Below are 14,657 nucleotides of genomic sequence, written 5' to 3'. Positions count from 1 at the left end.
GTCTTCCAACAAAATGTCATCAAACCTCTAAAGGAATCCATATTTATACTTCACATGGTGTGCTACAGCTTCACATTAGAAGCAGGCAGGCAGACTCTAAAGCAGCAGGCTTGAAACAGGGAGAGGAAAGATTCCTCCTTTGAACCTTGCTCTTTCAAGTAGTAGTATTGTAACTTATTTAAACTAATTTATTGTATCATGAAAGCAATTATTTTTTTTCCCATTCTTTCCCCTTTCCACACAATTCCTCTGTTATTTATTATAAGATGATCTTCTGTGCTTTCTTTCCACTACCTAAAGCCCCAGTTCTCTGATAATACAGTGCATATTTTACAATTCACTTTATCCCTTTGTGGTAAAACCCCTTCCAGTCACTAACTAGCAAATACTCACCATAAAATTTAACAGACTATGGTGAGGTCCTCTATTAAAGAATTTCTAAAAAACCTCAGCTGTTGTAGAGTAAATAACTTAAATAACTGCTTAAAATACACAGAGCAAATATTGAGGCTAAGAGGTCATTTTTCATAGAAGTATATCTGTGTTGTCCTATATTAAACTGTTCTGGAATCTGTCCTGTTTAACATATTTATACAGGAACTGGATGAACAAGAATGCAACAATATTTGCAGACCATATAAAATAGACCAGAGTATCATAATTAAGATAAATGCAAAGAATTGCAAAAAAAAAATGTCAAGGGCTAAGTGAAAAACTAGAATTTGGAGTTTATTTGACAAGTGTAAAGCAATGCACACAGGGAAAAGAATACTTTATGATTCATTTATTTATTAATTGCCACTATTAAGAAACCCAGTTCTGGAGTAATGGTGGATAATTACCTACAAAAATGGTGTAATACACAGTAGTGGTTGAATAGACAGCTAGGACATTAGGAAATATCAGGAAAGAAACTAAGAATAAAATACAATCCATGCTGCACATATGTGTTGAATACAATAATAGAAATAGAGAAAGTACAGAGGAATTGGACTGAAATAGTTTCTGTATGTGGGCAGATTAGGAGTAGTAAAACACTTTTAATCCTGGACAAGAATTCTGAAGCCTCAGAAGACAGTTTGATGGGGAGGGCCAGTGGGATACATTAATTCACTGGTCTAAACAAATGCATAGAAGACATCATAATAAGCAATGATTCAGAGGGAAACCTCTGGCACATAGACTGTAATCTGTTGACTACCAGAAGCTGGGAGAGGATAACAAAGAAATATAATACTTGCCTTGGTCTTGCATTATTCTTTAAATATCTTGTCTTAGGCATAAAACTCTGGTGGTACTAAGCTAGATGTTCTGGCCTTATGTGGTAGTTTATCTCTTCCCAGCATCTCCTTGTATGAGATTCACTTCACCTCCCTTTGCATAAGGATTTCTAAAGTGAAGAAACCTACACTTGAAGTTGTCATCAGAGGCTCCTATTACACTGAGAATCAGGCATTTTTAGGACATGATTCATGCAAACTAGAATAGACACTGTTGTGGTTTAACCCCAATCAGCAGCCAGCCCCACACCATCACTCCAAAGATCTCCTCATTCTTCTTCACCCCACTTTATGCACTGAGCATGATGTCATAGGGTCTGGAATATTCCTTTGGTTGTCTGCATCACTTGTCCTGGCTGTGTCTCCTCCCATGCATCCATGCACCCCCAATCTCCTCACCTGTGCAGCAGTACAAATGGAGAAAGAAAAGGCCTTGGCTCTGTGTCAGTCCTGCTCAGCAATAGCAAAATTTCTCTCTGTTATCAACCCTGGGTTCAGCATAAATCCAAAACAGCCCCACATCAGCCACTGGGAAGAAAATTAACTCTACCCCACCCAAGATCAGCACAGACACCTACCTCAGAATGAGATGAATCATACTTTATAAATGTTTGTTTCTCTCCATTGACTACAAAGGCATCCAGAAGTGATTATTTTTGTTGTAGATATTTATTTTTAGTCAGATGAATCTCATCCATTCTTTTTTTTTTTTTTTTTTTTTCCTCCACTGCTATTAGAATAATACTGATTAGGAGTACAACAGAGCACAGACAAGGCAAATTAAGCACTGTAGATACACATTCATGACAATTACCCAAGCCACATTCTGATCCCTGATTTCCAGGAATTCAGGAGAAGTAAATGGGCTCGTTTGGCAGTTCAATTGTTGTCATGGCTTAACCATGATAGACAGCTAAGTACCATGCAGTCACTCTCTTATGCCCTCACAGCAAGATGGAGGGAGAATCAGAAGGGTAAAGGTGAGAAAATATGTGTTGAGATGAAGGCAGTTTAATTGTTTGAAAAACTGGAGGGATAAATTAGCAACTAAAAAAAATGTGACACAAAAGAAAAATATTTGCACACCTCCAACCTAATGATGCCCAGCTAGTGCCGTAGTAATGACAGCTCTCATGAAACTTCCACCTCCCAGCTTTTATTGCTGAGGGTGATGCCATATGGTCTAGAATATCCCTTTGGTCAGCTGGGATTGTCTGTCCTGGCTGTGTCCCTTCCCAGCTTCTTGTACATTCCTAGCCTACTCACTGGTGGGACAGTCTGAGAAGCAGAAAAGGTCTTGACCCTGTGTGATCACTCAACAGTGACCCAAACATCTCAATGTTATCAACACCATTTTCATCAGAAATCCAAAACACATCCCCCACCATTCTCTGAATAAATCTGACTCTCTCCCAACCAAACCCAGTACCAATCACAATAAGGAAAACTTCCAGTAGGCAACCAGTAGGTATCATCTGCATAATGCTCTAGAGAAATTTTGTAGCTACGTTTCTGATCAGGATATCTATGGCATAAAGAAGCCCTTCCTAGGATTCCTCCAACAGCTATTGGGGAAAGGATGAAAGCAGTCCATTTTGGCAAAGCTGTCAGCTAGCATTGGTGGCAAGCTGAGCTTTGTGACTGTCTGCCTCTCTATCTATCTATCTATCTATCTATCTATCTATCTATCTATCTATCTATCTATCTATCTGTCTATCTATCTATCTATCATCTGTCTATCTATTGATTTATACTATACCTAAAATGCACAGAAGTGAGAAAACTTTCTTGCTGTGGACAGCTTCAAGCAGGTACCTCCCAGGATTTGCTTTTCACAAGTAACACTACCTGCACATACATTTTCAATACACAGGCAAAGAGCTGTCAAAATATTTTGTCATGCACATTTAAATGCAAACAAGCAAAATTTCCCAAGTGCTAAACAGTCCTCTGTTTTAAGCAAAACACTCACTAAAACCATTGTGTTTCTGCTTAAAAGCATGAAAATAAGGTCAGGTATGTAGAATTTCCACCTTCAGTGGTGGTCCAAATTTCTCTTGTGCATGAGTTTAAGGCAAAAAAGATGTGGTGTTGTTTATTCTGGTTTTGATTAAAAAATGAAAAATAAATATTTTTTGTGGAGTCTTACAGGACTTTTGGCCTTCCCGAATGACATTGCATCTGGATTTCTCCACCCTTTATTTGGGTGGGAGACCCAAATGGAACTCACTACCACAACCTTTGGCATCTTCAAAGTTTTGGCAATCTGTTTAGGCTAAATAGGTCAACAGGGTGGAGATAGCTCTTAAGCTTCAAAACTGTTCTTGAAAAGTTAAAATGTCACCAGCTATTTCTAACAACACATAGGCTAAAATCAGAGTCACACGAAGCATAAGAAAAATTTTCTTTGCCAATGTACAAAGAGGTCAGCAACTCCAAATTGGAGAGAGGTTGGGGAAAGATGGCCTGTTGAGACCCCTAAAAAACTTAAGAAGGTTTAAAAGGAGGAACTGAGAATGATAAGGAGAGTATTCTGGACTGTAATGTTGGCTGCACCACTAGAGGCAGGCAGGAAAGGGCAGAAGAGGTGTGGCTGAGCCCTGTAGACATGTATGATGTGACTCCAATGTTTATGGAAAGAGAACTGCTGCCAAATATTTGGAACCTGATGAGCATTCTTAGCAGCAAATAGCAGTTATTTCAACAGGCAAGGGGCTTTATGCTAGACTTTCTGGACTTCAGGGTTCTCTGTGCCCTGTCCTGCTTCCTCATTCAGAAAATCTTCCACCACTTACACTTTGTAAAGCACATGCCACAGATGCTATCGATATATGAAATTAAGAAATTTCCAGATGCAAGGGGGTAGGATTACAACAGATAGCCTGCTCTTTCCTCCATCTTTGATATTATTCTTGCATTAATCCTGCATGAAAAACTATTTTCTGTGCAAATTACAATTTCAGTATTTGCATGCTACAAGGTAGCAATAATCCAAATCGTTATGTGTGCCAGCAAAATAGCACCTGAGGGTGAATGACATTTGAGTAAACTTGCTCCTGTAGTATTATCTTTCATCCCAAATGCCTCTTAGTTTTACTGAGTGGAATAAGGACAAGGCCATTCCAAAATTCTTCAAACCATCACAAAACCCTTTGTACATACATCCACAATATTTGTTTATCAGACGACAAGTGTGGTCACATGCTGTGCAAGTTTCATACAGCTTCTTAAAAGCTACAGCATTCAGATATTTGAGCAGCAAACTATTTTAACACAGGAGACAAATACGATGAATTTGGATTCTTATATTTTAAATTATTAGCAAAAGGAAAAACACAGGTTAGTGATATCTCTCTACATATAAACACAAGTGTGTGCTTGAGAAAACATTAAAAAGGAGCAATTATGGGAGGGTAATTTTGTTTTAAAATGGCACATAGCTAAATAACATAGAGAATTTGGGATGTTCATGGGCACCATAGAATGAAGGAATGACACTGTTGCTGCTATTGCTTATACTTTCAATATCATCCAACATAAACATTTCTATTTTTATTTTAAAGACTCTGATGTTTTTGTCCAGAATCCTGCTGAGTTTATACACTCTCAGACTTAACTTTGTTCATCTCATTTGGTTAACTCATTTTTTCAGTGCTGTCACTGAAATTTTGTATTGACTGCACATGTTTATATAAATGGATTTTTATTTTTAAACTAGCAGTATGAGCTTGCATACCCCTAAATTATGTGAAAAATCCCAGCCCATAAATAACTGTCTGAGTACATGTGTCTAGAAGTCCCAGTAGGGCATGAAAAGTGGTTAACCTACCAATATATAGGCACATACCAATTTTGTGTACTCAATACATTTGTACTAAGAGCTAGATTTTCCACTCTAACTGATCTATATTTGGAGATGGTGGAGAAAAGGGTGGAAAAAATAAAAAAAGCTGATTTTAATTCCTTAATCCCAGGAGCTCTGGATTTAGAAGTAGGTCCTTTTATTTTCCACTTCACGAAGAGCCTCAGCAAATATACCTCAGTGTTATCCTGCTCTACTGTTGACATATGGCAAATGGCTTTTGTTTATTTCAAGGGTGGAAACATGACTAATGCACAAATGCTTCCATAATGCCATGATCTTTCTGCAGGCAGAGTATTCTATTGCAACGGGAAAAGTTCTCAAGGTTATCCAGCAATTTTAAAATCACTTTGAACTCTGTAAGCAGGCAGAAGGATTTAGCCAAGCCTGTTCCAGATAAAGCATTACATACCAGAGTGAGCTGAGGTTAGATGCTGCTCAGAGAGGTGGAGGCATATCCTCAGCTGGCACAGGCCATTCCAAAAGTTACACTCATTTGAATTATAGAAGGATCTGATATTCAGTTCATTTTGAAAATGGAAAACTGAATCAATTGAGTCCTTGTACAGCGAGTTGTGATTGGATTTTTTAAAAAAATGTAATTCAGGGAATGTACTCCCCAACACCGAGTCCTACTGCCAGGGAAGCATCAACAAGAACACTAATGGATATAGCTCTTACTTTGAACTGCATGCAAGACACAGATGATATGCTGTATTGTGCAATAGGATAGATGCCTGGCTCCCATCACATGTTCTGATGGAGAGTTTTACAGTCCTCCATTACAGCACTGGAAAAGAGTTGATTTCCTGAGTGCAAGGGACAGGAAAAGTGTTACCTTCAGGAAAATGCAAAAGATATAAGCGTTCTAAGAAGTTTCAGCTAAACACAGGGAATAGACTTTTTCTGAGACCATGCAGACCAATTGGCCATTAGTGCTATGATTTATTTTTTTAAACTTTCTAAAAGATATTTTCAGTACCAACACAAGTATTATTGTTCTCCCAATCTAGGCATTGCAATCAAAAACGGTCACCTTTTGAACTTAAATCTGATGTAACTGACAGGTTATTTAGCATGCTAGGTCCTGGACAAAGCATTAACACAGTCTTCAGGCTTGGTTTTCACCCCAAAACAGGCAAACTGAGAAATGGAGTCTCTCTCTCAAGGCCTCTCTAAGCAGATGTTGTACAGACCCTTAGATCAGCTCCTCAGAAAGAGCTCAGTTCTGCTTCAGTCTCTTTCCCCACTTTTCTGGGTGGCCTTTGAGGTCCTGGCTGCTGTTTCTCCAACCAGAAAATGTGTCCATTGATATTGATCTCTTTAGAATGGCCATGAAGTCAGTGGAGAAATTACAACGAGGGCATTACAGAAAACACTAGCACAATCTGCAGTGAATAATTTTTATTTGTCACTTTTATTAAGATTTTAAGACCTGGATCAATATTTTCACAGGCTCTGTAACACTCCTTGGGTTACATGACCACCACAGGTTTGCCTTGCTCTAGGAATGCCCCAGAATTGCCAGGGAGTAGTGGAGTGCCCACTCAGGTGAGTCAAGGGCTGCATCCACCATAGGAACACAGTCCAGGCTGGTGTCTTCTGTGGGGTGCAGGTCTGCAGACCCCAGAAAGGTTGGTGGCAGTGGCAGGGACAGCATTGCCACCCCCTTGACCATCACTGAGCATCACACTCCACCCTGACAGCCCCACCAGGCTCTGCAGGGCCAGGGATGGCCACAGGGCTGCTGGCAACATGGTCACAGTCAGACTTGGGTTCCAGAAGGAGGACCCAGGGTGCTGGGTGACTGCTGGGGTCAGGAATGTCTGGGTCACTGAGTCCCCTACATGGCTGACATGCTTCATTCAATAAGCTCCTCTTAAAACTGTTAGAATCTTGCCTAGCAGGGCTGCTCCACAATCTTTCAATTTTGTGATAAAATGCTTCTTTCTACTTCCCAGTTTGATTTGACCACACAGTGTATTTACCATGACAATTTCTATCAATAAAACATCCTTCTGTTTTGGGGCAGCTCATTTCCATGGGCCTTTGTGAGGGCAGTTGCTCAGCCAAGGATTGCTCTGGTTGCCTCACAGAAATAGCATGACCTATGTTCATGTGTGTCTTCTCCAACTTCTGCATTTCAGGGTGGTCCTGTGATCAGCCAGTTTTCCCAATTTTCTCAGCTCTAAGTTAGCACTTCCACATCTTTCAATGTGTCTGTTGCCTTCAGCTAATGAATCCCTGGTTCATTTAAAAACACACACTTGCACATTTCCCTTGTAATACCCACCCATTTCTATCCATCACTGTAACTCTCAGTATTTCAATCCTTCTCATATGATAGTCTGATCATGCTGAATATTGGCCTCTCCACTTTATAGCATCACGAAACATCATGATCATCCTCCAGACTTTTTTATCACTTTCTGCAGTGAAACTGTGAAATAAAATCTGTCCCCAAATGTGCTGCATTGTTTCCTTCTCAGCACTACTAGTGGCCTTACAATTACCAATAGCATTTGCTCTCCAAATTTGTGTCAGGGAAATTAATGTTCCCCAACACAATGCCTAGCAAAATTATTTCTACATTAGAGTTAAAGGGAACACTTGCAACATGTAAAACTGATCTTCAAGATCTGTTAATAAAATAATTTTCTTAATTTTTTCCCCAGAATGAATATCTAATATCTTCTATGTATGCTCCTTTATCTTAATATTTTTCAGCATTCTACACCTAAACATGTGTCATGCCTGCCTGGTGCATTTGCTTTCTTCTCTGCATACTGCAAATCCCTCAACAAGTATTTCTCAGTCCTTCTGGCTCTTGTCTTACACCTTTTTTCCTCTTTAATACTTAAATTCATGTAATGTATCCACTGTTCACATTCCTTCACTTTGATTTTTAATTTCTTTACCTTATTTCTTTCAGTCTTTATCTGTTTCAAATCTTTCTTTCTGATTTCATTAAATTATCTGGATAAATTACATTATTTTAGCTGCATCATCCATTTGACTGTGACTCTACTCATTAATAATTTCTCCTTATTCCTTAACTTTGTACCCTTTAGTTGTATTTTTCTACCTTTTACCTCTTTTCACTGTTGCTGTGAAATAAAACATGAGTTTTCTTTGGAGATTAGGTGCCTCTCAATAATCTCTCTGCATCTATTTGTTTAAAACTTTCCTTATGAATTACCAGTTTAGTTCCATAAACTGGAACCCGAAAACCATCTCAGTAGCCCAGTTCTTTATGTTATCATTGCTTTTTCTCTCTCACTAGGAAAAATAGCAATGCTAATGAGGTTCCCTGGTATGCTTCTCCTAAAATGCTACCTCTCTAGCCTAGTGCAAATATAACAATGCTGTATTTTTCTCACAATTAAGACTTTTTATCAATTTGTCTCTACTTCTATGCATGCCAGAGCCTAAAAACCAATATGCCTTTTTGCCCTCTGGGCCTGCTCAGGAGACAAGCCCACTCAATCTTAGTGAGAATACCAATCACACAATCCATTTTCCATGAGGGCCTAAAAAAGTTTCTTCTACTTGTTTGAAACTCATTTCCTCTTATCTTTAATCCTCTTTCAAATCAGATCTGTATTGTCTATTTTCTCCATTGAGTTCTAATCCACAGTTATCCTTTATACCCATATCTTATTTTCTTACATCAGCACACTCTTCCTCTCTTCTCCCTTTGTGTTCTGCCTTTCATGTTTTCTTTTCTGTAGCAGCTGTATTCTGTTACCTTATATTTCTTCTGATATACTAGTTTTTGTTCTGCTACTTCTTATTGGATGTTTCTTTGGATCTTCCTTTCCACCAAACTCTATTTTTCACATTTTCACCATTATAAGTTACCTTCATCTCTGCAATTACTTGTGCCATATTCTCCTGCTCTATCATGTCCCACATCTGATGTAGGACTTGCCTTATGGTTGCTCATCCAGTAGTCCCAAGTTCTCTTCTAAAAGTGTGAGTAACCTTTTGGCTGAAAGTACCTTCTGCCATAAATGCTCTGAAAGATGATACTCATCCCACAATTTCTGCAGCTGGTTATCTTTGCCCCCTGTCTTGCTTGAGGCACTAATATCTTTCATTCCCAATCCCTAGCATTAGCAAAATATTAGGGCAAAATGCAGACCTCCCACATAATCTTTTCCTGTATTTTTTTTAGTTTTTGCACATTTTCCATTATCTAAAAGAGTGAGAACACAGAGTGATCTGTCTGCATAAATCAAAATCTGTAATTAATTTGGTCAACGTTTTCAAAAACAGGAATTTAAACTTCCAAGACTGTATTTAGAAAATAGCTTGAATTTCCCAGATGCATGGCTGTCCACATTTCCCAGTGAATGAACTGGAACAAAATGGAAACTTCCGGGCTTCACTTTAGGCACCTTAAAACAAGAATTTACTAAAGATTATGTACTAAAATCCTTATAATTTAAAAGAACAAACATTGTCCATATAAAATGTGGAAATGAAGAAGTGGCTACAACCGTGACTTAGAAAGAATCTGTAGATAAACCCAGATTTTAAAAAATGCAAAATTTACTTCTATGATATTACTGGGAAGCTCTGCCTTTACAAGGACTGCAAATTAATTATACAGTCAGGCAGTAGTTGAAACTGCAGTTATATAGGGAAATTAAATAGGATGCAAACCTGATTATCACTGTATCCTTGTGATCCTTGACCAGAAAAAGGTAGCAATGATAAATTGAGACAAACAGTGTTACATTAACAGTACCTCCTTATGATGTGAAGAAGCAGTGAGATTTTCAGGAGGAAGTTTACCCAATATCAGAACAGCCACCTTTAGGAATTCTCAAAGTGTAATTGGGAAGGAAACTGTGCCAAAAAGATCATAAACACCATGATACAGCTGTGAGATGTCTATGCTATATAGAGAGAGCATCCTACTAGGAAAAGAGGATAATCCTTGTCACAGAGGTATACAGACACTGTATTTTTAGCATGTCTGGAGTTCCCAAGAAAGTTAGTGGAAATTTCCACCCAATAAGAAGGACTACTAGCTCCTTTCCCCAAAGAACACTTAAGAATAACTTGGTAACGAGTAAAAGTGTTTAAAAAATTCATTCTTAGTATTATTTTCTTTCCCCTAGTAAAGCAAAAGTTATAATTACTTGGTGAGAAATCATAGCTGTGAATAGCTAGTTATTGTTGGCATCACACCCAAGCACCACCACATTTTTCCCACCTACTGTGTAGCAGAGCTGGCAAGTCCCTGAAAATTAATGACCTACTCAGAAACAGATTTTTGGACAATGTTTTGTGAAGGCTGGAATGGTCTTTACTGCTAATACTGAGGTATAAGTAGCTATGCAGAACCAAGAGAACTCCAGGAAAGACTATGTAAGTGGAACAATCAATCCTCTCCATCTCTCCTTGTCTCCAGCATAGAGGAGTCAGTCATTGACTCCTGACTTACAATGTGAGATACTAGACTCCAGCATAAAGCTAATATTCTAGTAAAACAAAACACAAATTTCTGGTGAAAAGTGATGAAAAACAAGCCTAAAGGGCCTTTTTCTTTAGTTTTATCTGCCCACTTTTGTGTCTTTTTCTCTAACTATATCCAGAATAATTTGTTTTTTATTTTGCACACACATATCCTGAGACTAAAAAACACTATTTAGCAAGGCATCAAAAATATTTTTTTCTGGCAGACCTATGTTCAGGAACTTGTGCTGGTTATAGCACAATGCATTAATATTGCACAATATTGCACAATAGTATTAACCTGTCCAACATTCTTTGTGTGAATAGAATATCTGCCTTCAGTTACAAAACTCTTCACAGGAACTGTAGTGGCACAGAAACTGAGCAGACACATCTCCCTAAAGAGTGAAACAAAGAAATTACCTCCTTTTGAGGGAAATTGTTGCTATTAACACCACCACACTGAACATTTACTGAAAAACTATGTTAGACGGTGACGATCATGGAAAAGAATTTCATTGGAAATTCAAGTCTTCATGTCTCATATCCTTGTGAAAATATTTTAAATTCAGTGTAACAGAGGGTCTATGCAAATCAGAATCTGTCTGTTTACCTACTACACCTCCTTACTCCTGCAAAGCTGTAAATTACTTTATCAGTTACCAGGAAGAGGGACATGTGAGAAATGAGTCTGAAATACTTTCAAATTTTCTGAAATCTAAGGAGTTCAAATAATCATGGACTTGGGAAACAAATTATCAATCTGTTTTCTATCAGGAAGACAATTGCATCAAGAAGACTTACTTGGAGCCCAATGCTGAGTAATAAACCACCCATGCAGTTTCCATTTTTGACTTCTTGCTTTTGGGGGGGTGTGTGAAATAAGCTGCAGATGACAGTCAAAAGCACAGACTTTGGTAGCTTCTTTCCAATGAATGTATTTTCCTGGACACTTGCTGTTCTGGATTTTTACAGTGTGAAAGTAAAAAGAAACAGTTGTGCCATTTAATTGAGATTTCATTTGAAGGAATTGCATGATGGTTTCATTACTGAGATGGCAAGTACAGCTCAATCTAGTCAATATGGAATTTCCTTTTTCCATTCTCTGGATATAACAGGATACAACAGGCAGTGAAATAGGCACTTAGTCACTGGCTTTTTTTACAAATCTTTTTAATTCCCTTATTGCCCAATCTTGTAGTTGTGAACTTGCCAACATTTTTCTTGACATAATTCCTGCAAAAGCAGGCCCTTAAATGTGAATTATTATTAAAATAACCTTTAGCTGCTATCCATGGATTGCCAACCACAAAACTAGAAATTAAACATATACATATATATATATATATATATATATATATATATATATATATATATATATATATATATAAACAAATAATGTGACTTTTTTAAAGACACCATCTAATAGGCTAACTAAATATGATAGCTATCAGTCTGGTTCATGATATTACATCATTCTATTCCTCACAAGTCTTACCACCACAAGAAAGTTCCATTGACAGAATGTGCTTTCCTATATCCAACATATGCTTTAAGTACTGCAGGAACTAACTTTTGAGTACTCTCTGAGGGTATTCTCAAGTCTGGTCATAATTTCCAAGAAAATGCAGAAGCAATGAGATTTGCAGCCATAAGCTTAACTCTGTCTGCATAGAGATAATGATATGGAATTTGATTCAGAATTTTGGAGTTACTTTCTTAGTGACAGAACATCTACTGTGCATAGTCAGTCCACACACCTGTGTCCTAGGAATGGGTATTTGAGTCACTTTTTCCCTTCTCTGAAGAAATCTCACACTTTTTACTTGGCCTTTTACAGGTTCTTTCCCAGACTCTCTTTGGAGTTAAGTCTACTGAGGTTTTTGTCTTAGGTCTTTTGTCTTTGTACTTAGGTCTTTCCTTACCTTATGTAAATGCACATTCAGATGAACTCCAAATTACTACTTTTAAGAATAATAAATACTGATGATGAATAACAGGATGAAAGAGAAATACAAACGCTTAAGAAAAGACTGCAAAACTACTATACACAAATTTTCTATTGGTCATTTTGCAACATTTTCTAATTTTGTGGAAACAGAATAGACCAAAGCCAGACAGGGGAGAAAAAACAGTTATTTTATTCAAGTAAAACTAGCAGAATTTCACTGATAGCATTCAAGCATCAATGATATTGTATGGAATTAATAATTTGTATCAGAAATAGTGTGGCCAGTAGAACTAGGCAAGTGATAATCTCCCTGTACTCAGCACTGGTGGGGTTGGAACTTGAGTCCTGTGTTCAGTTTTGGGTCTCTCATTGCAAGAAAGAAATTGAGGTGCTGGAGTGAGCCCAGAGAAGGACAATGGAGCTGGAAAAGGGTCTGGAGCACAAGTCTTATGAGCAGTAGGTGAGGAAACTGGGGTTGTTTAGTGTGAGGAAAAGGAGGCTGAGAGAAGACCCCTTTGCCCTCTACACACACTGAAAAGGAGCTTGTGTCAGGTGGGAGACAGTCTCTGCTCCCAGGTAAAAGCAACAGGATGAGAGGACATGGCCTCAGGTTGCACAAGGGGAGGTTTACATTAGATATTAGGAACAATTTTTTCGTGGAAAAGGTTTTCAAGCATTGGAACAGGTTTTCAAAGGAACTGGTTGAGTCACCATTCCCGGAAATTCTCAAAAAACGTGTGGATATGGCATTTGAGGACATGGTTTAGTGGTGAACATGGTGGTGGTGTTTGTTAGATGATCTTATAGGTCTTTTCTAACCTTAAGAGTTTCAAAATTCTATGTTTTTTCCTGAAAAGAACAGGTATCACTTGAAGATATTGGGAAATTGCATTGTGTGACCAGTACTGGATCCATAATGAGATACATTTACCAAATATAATTTTTTTTAAATAGATAATACAGACTTTCATTAATGACCTTGATTTCTTATTAAAGCTTCCATCCAGTTTCTTCAGTACTGTTCCATGCCTCTCTTCCTTGATGATTTGACTCTTTTAAAACACCCTATTTCCTCTGAGGATGAAAAAAATAGGGAAATGAATCCTCATGTAAGAAGAAACAAGACCTCATCTCTGATTTTTTCCAGATTGTCTCTCCTTTCATATGTCTTTACACTGCACTGTACCTTCTCAGGAACTTGTGTTCACTTAATGGTCTATTAAAACCTGTATATTCAATGAAATCTATACAAACACATTACTTCCATTACTTACTATTTTCACAGCAATGTTAATGATCAGCAAGAGCTTCATCAGGATTGCAAAAGTACTGATTCATTCTCTAAATCAAAGGCACTATTCAATGTTTATATACCTTTTAGGCCATTCTTTTTACCCATGGCAAGTTTTTGTATGTTTGATTCTAAAGACAGGTAACGTATGTGAGGATTCAGACATGTTTTGCAAACTCCAAATACATTCTGAAAAACAGAGTATGCAACTCTTTCCTCTTTCACTTGCTGCAGCCCCCTCTTCTCAACCTCTCTCCTTCATACATTTTTTATTAGTGCTGTAATTTAAATATAAAATGAGCTTACCATTCACCTAGGCTAATCAGATCTGACTGCATATGAATGATATTTGGGAATATGCCCTGCATGAGGAAATTTGCTAACTCCCTGAGGTCATAACTTTACTGTTGAGGTTTATGATCAGGAAGACTAATCAGTCTTTTGATGCAGACTTCAGAATTTGATTATTATGAGAATAAGTTTTTTTCCTCCAACTGTTGAAAGAAGCTAGAAGTACAACTCACTGTTTTATATCCATTTGATGGATTATTTCATTTTTTTTCCTCTAACTCTACTTTAGGAACCAGAACTGTGTTCTAAGAAAAGAAAGAAGAAATAAATGTAAAAGATTTTGTGAAGTGTAGAAAGTGCTCCAGCCTTTTTTAATTGTGCCATACAAATGTAAGACAAGCATAAGCCCACAAAATTGTGTGGTAGCACACAAGAATCTTAAAAAGTACATGAAGTTGGACAGTTTCTTGCCTGGCTACATTCTCAGGTGACCTACATTGAGAAATACTTGAAGAA

The sequence above is a fragment of the Erithacus rubecula genome (assembly GCF_903797595.1).
Source record: "Erithacus rubecula genome assembly, chromosome: 4".
In the NCBI taxonomy this organism is placed as follows: Eukaryota; Metazoa; Chordata; class Aves; order Passeriformes; family Muscicapidae; genus Erithacus; species Erithacus rubecula.
The sequence above is the reverse complement of the archived record's forward strand: the minus strand, read 5'-3'. Positions refer to the sequence as shown.